The following is a 7,349-nucleotide window of genomic DNA, read 5'->3' as shown; positions in this document are numbered from 1 at the left end:
TTTTTTCCCAAACGATGAAAGCCCCACCTTGTTTCTGGATCATTCAGACTGAAGCTGGCGTCAGCATGAGAGCACCACCATCTTGTGGCTCCGTCGTGGTCATTCCGCGAGCAATCATGGCAGCCGCTCCCCACCGGAAGCCTGCGGGAGTCGGGGGCCCCCAAGACTTTTGTAGAATCTTCACGGCTGAGGGGAGGCTTTTCGAGAATGGAGCCCAAGCCCTAGCAGGCAAGCGTCCGAGTTCCAAGGTGTCCCAGGGCCATTTCAGTGGACCAGGCCCAAAACCGAAGAGCCGTCCGCCATTTTAAGAGTCATGTGGCAGGCGCCTATCGCTGCACTGCAAGAGTGGGAGCAACTCAACAACATGGTGAGCGAGACGCTGTAGCCGCAAGAGCGGGCGCAACTCAGCTGGATGGCCGCCACCTGGGGAGGCCCGTTCACGCCGCCTCCCCCACGCCCCCCCCTCCCCCGGGCCGCCGCACGCCAATTTTCGGAGCAGCATTGTAGGATACCAAAACCAGTGCGGCAGTTTACTGGACATCACCTGGGTGCCATCAACATCTCAGCGCGTACTGCTGCCTTGGGACTATTCGCACAACAGACCGCTACTGACGAGGCCTCCCCCCGCACCACCCGGGACGCCCCACGCCAATTTTCGGAGCAGCATTGTAGGATCCCAAAACCAGTGCGGCACCCAGGCGACATCACCTGGGTGCCGTCCAGAACTCTGCACGTTGTGCTGCCTTGGGACTATTCGCACAAAAGACAGCTTCTGACCATTGTTGCTTTTTTGGGTGAAAAATGTTTAAATGTTTTTACAGTTTTTGTTCCGTTCATTATAGTTAAAAGTTAATAAAGTTTTAAAATCTAACTTTGTTGGAGTGCTATATATGCTTTAAAAATCGGGTGAATGGGGCCTTGAATCGGGTTATTGTCATGTGTGGGCTTTGCAAGTGTACTGCTACAAGATCGGACATTTCAAACTCAAATGCACGTGCCAACGGATTTTCTACGCTTTTTGTAGCCCTATGCCGCATAACAGGTCATGTGACTTGTTTATAAAACTTTTCATTGGATCATTTTACTTTTGGTTTCCTAAAGATGGAAGGCTTGGTCATATGACCTAAAAATAACACTTTTCATTGGTTTAGAACATTTTTTTTTCCCAAACGATGAAAGCCCCACCTTGTTTCTGGATCATTCAGACTGAAGCTGGCGTCAGCATGAGAGCACCACCATCTTGTGGCTCCGTCGTGGTCATTCCGCGAGCAATCATGGCAGCCGCTCCCCACCGGAAGCCTGCGGGAGTCGGGGGCCCCCAAGACTTTTGTAGAATCTTCACGGCTGAGGGGAGGCTTTTCGAGAATGGAGCCCAAGCCCTAGCAGGCAAGCGTCCGAGTTCCAAGGTGTCCCAGGGCCATTTCAGTGGACCAGGCCCAAAACCGAAGAGCCGTCCGCCATTTTAAGAGTCATGTGGCAGGCGCCTATCGCTGCACTGCAAGAGTGGGAGCAACTCAACAACATGGTGAGCGAGACGCTGTAGCCGCAAGAGCGGGCGCAACTCAGCTGGATGGCCGCCACCTGGGGAGGCCCGTTCACGCCGCCTCCCCCACGCCCCCCCCTCCCCCGGGCCGCCGCACGCCAATTTTCGGAGCAGCATTGTAGGATACCAAAACCAGTGCGGCAGTTTACTGGACATCACCTGGGTGCCATCAACATCTCAGCGCGTACTGCTGCCTTGGGACTATTCGCACAACAGACCGCTACTGACGAGGCCTCCCCCCGCACCACCCGGGACGCCCCACGCCAATTTTCGGAGCAGCATTGTAGGATCCCAAAACCAGTGCGGCACCCAGGCGACATCACCTGGGTGCCGTCCAGAACTCTGCACGTTGTGCTGCCTTGGGACTATTCGCACAAAAGACAGCTTCTGACCATTGTTGCTTTTTTGGGTGAAAAATGTTTAAATGTTTTTACAGTTTTTGTTCCGTTCATTATAGTTAAAAGTTAATAAAGTTTTAAAATCTAACTTTGTTGGAGTGCTATATATGTTTTAAAAATCGGGTGAATGGGGCCTTGAATCGGGTTATTGCCATGTGTGGGCTTTGCAAGTGTACTGCTACAAGATCGGACATTTCAAACTCAAATGCACGTTCTTTTTCTTACCTTTCCGAAGCATGGAGCGCAATAGCAGGCAGAGAAAGGGTGATGCACGTGTTGAACACTGCCTGGCCTGGCAAGTTGCTGGCAGTGCCCCCCCCGCCTGCTCCTGAAAGAGGGCACACACACACCGCCGACCCGAGTACTTCACAAATCTTTAAAAGACCATGCGCTTGTTCATGAGGCTTAAATGGTTTATCACCCCTTCTAGAACCCCTGCATCGAACCTCTGACGTTTCCTGGACACAACACAATAACACAATACCAAGCCCTGTCAGCTGAAACCCCCGAGAAATCATGGGGCATATTATCAAGGGGGTTTATTTCCGCTTTTTTGGCTTTAAAAGCCAAAAAAAAAAGAGATAAAATTATCTCCCTATTACCAAGCTGTCGCTAACACCAGTTAGTGACAGCTAAAAGGAGATAGCGACCATCTTGGGCCCCGCTTTGCATATCAGTGATATTTATCAATAACAACATGCAAAGTGGGCGTGCCAAGATTTTAGCGACTGGAAACAGTCCCTAACCATCGCTATCTCCTATTACCAACTTTTGGAGATATTCGCGCTAAGCGCGAATATCTCCAAAACCTAACACCTGCCCTGAGCAGTTTTAGCCATGTTATCCAATGGGAAGTGGATAACATGGCTAAAAGCATTTGCTGGATAATGCATGAATATCGCTGACTTTTCAACGATATTCATGCATTTCGGCCGTTTTTTATCGCATTTGCGATAAACCTTGCTAATAGCAAGGTTTATGTGCGATAAAATTCGCCGATGTACGGCGATAATTTTTGTCTCTAAACAAGTTAGAGACAAAAATTATCGCTAGTTGTTGGTAATATGCCCCCGGGTTTTTCCTTGCAGAAATCGGGAAGCGAAAGACTAGCACTGAAATCAGTAGTCTCACGCCTGAATCGGGAGGGTTGGCATGTCTGGATACTCTACAGCTGGGGCCATAAACTACATCCGCAGGGCTAGGTGATAGCCTAGGTCCGGCCTGGACAATCGGACACAGAGGAAGAGGAGTGTCAGAGGGTGCGGTAGTGAATAGGGTGAAAGGGAGGTGTCGGGTGGGCACAGGGTGTGATTCTCAGAGAAGAGCAGCGCAGATGGGGGGAAGTATATGGCCCATGCATGAGAGAAAGAGCGGGGGTGACCAGTGCGTGGGGGAGATGCTTGCGAGGGTGGGGAGCCATGCTGAGGATCGGCGGCGTGCAGAGAGTGGCCCTGGTCAAGGCATCTAAAATGGCTGCCGTGCACGACAAAATTGTGGCATTGGACAAAAACGCAAGATGGCGCAGACAATGTTTATCAATAAGGATTCATTTATAACAAAATATTTACTCGCAGTGACAAAATGGTGGTCAACACTTCCTGATTTCCATCGAATCGAACGTTAACAAACGTCACGCAGCAAAAAAAAAAAAAAAAAGCTCACGCACAGAGCAGTTTTTAGCCATGTTATCCAATGGAAGGTGGATAACATGGCTAAGAGCATTTGCTGGATAATGCATGAATATCGCTGACTTTTCAGCGATATTCATGCATTGTGGCCGATGTGCGGCGATAATTTTTGTCTCTAAACAATTAAAACGAAGCACAAAATGGCGAATTCCCGTTTCGCTACCAGTTTGCGGCCCAGTTCGCGGCCCGTGAAGCGCTTCTACCGTGAAAAATCATTTTTTTTTTATTTTCCCCACGGGACCCTTTAATAACCCCAACAACATTCCTAGGGGGTCAAGAGGGGTATACCTTGCCCCCTTTCAATAAATTCCCCCTTCGTTTTTCACCTCTTCTTCTCTCTCGATCCTACCGAGAGATAAGATGGCGGCCGCTCCGGACTGTTTAGAATGTTGACAGACACCGGAGAGCCAATCAGCTTTCTGCGCGCAAAGTTCCGTTTCGCGAAAAGTAAGCGGACCGGATCGCTGCCCGGAGCGCTGTTACAGATATATATCTTGTTTTGAACGTTAATTTCTCAAAAACTACTGGAGCACATATATTGAGACCTAGCAAAGGCACATCGGGCTAACAGTCCCTACAATTTTGCCAAGTTTCGTGCAAATCCATTCAGCCGTTCGAGCTAAAAGTGAGTCCAACCGCCCTATGGAAAAATGAATGGGAAAAACGCGTTTTGGGACCCCCCTTTTTTCTCGGCCCCCCCTTGACGAAACCCCACCAAATTTTCAGGGGCTGCTCAGAAACAAAATGTGCCATTTTCCTGAAAATTTCAGCCGATTCCGTCCACAAACGCCAAAGTTATTAGACATAGAATTTTCAAAAATCCCATAGGGAAAAAATCCTAACTATATATACCTACTGGCGACCGCCAGTAGGTAATATATATATATATATATATATATATATATATATATATATATATATATATATATATATATATATATATATATATATATATATATATATATATAATTGCTCCACGAACACCAGTAACACGAGTCACTCCAGCAGCGGGTGCTGTTTCCGCTGTGGTGTCCTACGTTGACAATATTCGCTCCAAATTCTCCAAATAATACCCAGCCGGGTTAGAAGAAATACAGCACTCTCGGGGTTCCAGTTGTCAGCAAAAGGTTTATTACCAAAACAAACGCGTTTCGGGAGAAACTCCCTTCGTCAGTGTTACAAACGAACGTGCTACAAACGAACGTGCTACACTGTGCCATTATGTACGCTCATTGTGGGTGGTAGAAACAAACATAGGACTGCTTCAAACATTCATGTTTAAGCGCATCTTTGAGTGTACGTGTTGTTATTTCAAACGACTGTATCAATTCTTCAGTCATGTAACCCACCCAACCATAATCACGCCGTGTATCGGCAATAAACTTAATTATCGAATTGTGACATACACAGTGTCTCATGTGTGTGGGTCGACGGGCATATCATTCCTGGAAAAACGATGTCAAAGAGTCCTCAAAACCTCGCTTCACGCACACATTTTGAGCGTACAAATACAACACTGTCCATATTGTAGTTACTATCTTGCCGTGTATTGGCAATTGCAGCCTTTTCGGCCCCCAAAAAAACAGGTTAATGAAATATGTCCAGATAGGCCCATATACCTATATATGTGTATATATATATATATATATATATATATATATATATATATATATATATATATATATATATATATATATATATATATATATATATATATATATATATATATATATATATATATACTAGCAGCCCGCCCCAGCGTTGCCTGGGGCAGAAAGGGCTGGGGGCAGCATTTGATGCTTGCGTGCCCGTCCCTCTGTGCACACCCGCTCCCGACCCCCTCCCTCCCCGACTCCTCCCGCCCGTCCCTCTGTTCACACCCACTCCGACCCCCTCCCGCCCGACTCCCTCCCGCCCTGACTGCAATGTGCAAATGTGCATTTACCTTACCTGAGCTGCCGCTTCCTTCCCGCGCTCCTGACTTCACCGCAGCTCCATGTCCGCCGCTCGTCATGACGCACCTGAGCCGCCGCTTCTCCCCGCACTCCTCCCGTCACCGCCGCTCCATGTCCGCCGCTCGTCATCACGCACGTCGCGGCCAGCGCTACGTCGCGGCCAGCACAGCGTCGTGGCCGGCGCTACTTTCAGGGCGCTACTTTTTTTTTAAAGTTATATTTTTAAATTTACGTTTTTTTTTGTTTTTTATCGCCTATGTCAATCTGCACACCCTGACAATTTCTACAATGTATCAGGTGTGTGGATTGGCGCTGTGGTTCCCGAGTTTACCTGGCTCAAAGGTGTGTGTTCTCTCTTTATAATAGTAGTATAGATATATATATATGTATATTCACAGAAAAAACCATAGGTTATAGTCCATATATAGTTAGGAATTTGCATTTACAAAACCTTGAAAATTCAATGAAAAAACCATTGGTTATAGAACATATATAGTTAGGAATTTGCATTTACAAAACCTTATTTTACTCGCATAAAACCATTGAAATTCCATATATAGTTAGATGCGCTAACTATATATCGCGCACCCGCAATCCACTGCTGATGATGTCACATATTACATCATTCATGACATGGTCAGTGACATCACTGATGACATCACTGATGACATCTCAAATGACATCACTGATGACATCACTGAGGACATCATCCAGTGACTGTGTGTTTCTGTAAAGTTTAAATATGTTTTACATATTGAAGAATGAGTAGATATAGAAGTGTCTGGATGAAGGATTTAGTAGGTGCGTGACTGACTGTATGAGTGAGTGATCAAATGTGTCTCACTAAGTGCATGGGTTAGTGACTAAACTGTCTTAATTTGTGCATCATTATGTCTGTTGTTCTGTAAACTGCTGCATGTGTTGATCAGTAGCTATATGAGTAACTATATGGGTTATTGATTGATTGTCGAAGTATTTGTATGGGAGACTGAGTGTGTGTGTGGCTGGCTGGGAGATGTATGACTCTGTGGAGATCAATGTGTTCTTGTATCAATAATTGTATAAGAGAGTAAGTATGTGTTAGTATATGTTTGAAAATGTAAGGTACTCTATGTTTAACTGTATTGATTAGAAAATGGAAGTGTGATTGATTCTTTACAGGACTGACTAGGTGTGTGAGTAACTCCATGGATGAGTGGCAGAGTGTGAGTGTCTGTATAGGTGTATGAGTGCATATGATAGTGTTGTAAAGATGAGTGATTGTATGTATGAATGATTGTATGGGTGAATGAGTGAATCTGTGTGTAGACATTGGAATCAGTGAGTGTGTATGTAGTAACTAGTATTGGTGTGTCAATGGTTTAAAAAATTATATTCTGTATTTTACACTGGATGTAACAGAGGTTATATTAAAGTGTGAGGAGATGCATTGTATTGTCACATGAATGATATCATCAGTGATGTCATCAGTGATGTCATTTGAGATGTTATCAGTGATGTCATTTGAGATGTCACCAGTGATGTCATCAGTGATGTCATTTGAGATGTCATCAGTGATGTCATCAGTGATGTCACTGACCATGTCATGAATGATGTAATATGTGACATCATCAGCAGTGGATTGCGGGTGCGCGATATATAGTTAGCGCATCTAACTATATATGGAATTTCAATGGTTTTATGCGAGTAAAATAAGGTTTTGTAAATGCAAATTCCTAACTATATATGTTCTATAACCAATGGTTTTTTCATTGAATTTTCAAGG

Source organism: Lissotriton vulgaris, chromosome 6 (assembly GCF_964263255.1).
Source record: "Lissotriton vulgaris chromosome 6, aLisVul1.2, whole genome shotgun sequence".
Lineage (NCBI taxonomy): Eukaryota > Metazoa > Chordata > Amphibia > Caudata > Salamandridae > Lissotriton > Lissotriton vulgaris.
The sequence above is the reverse complement of the archived record's forward strand: the minus strand, read 5'-3'. Positions refer to the sequence as shown.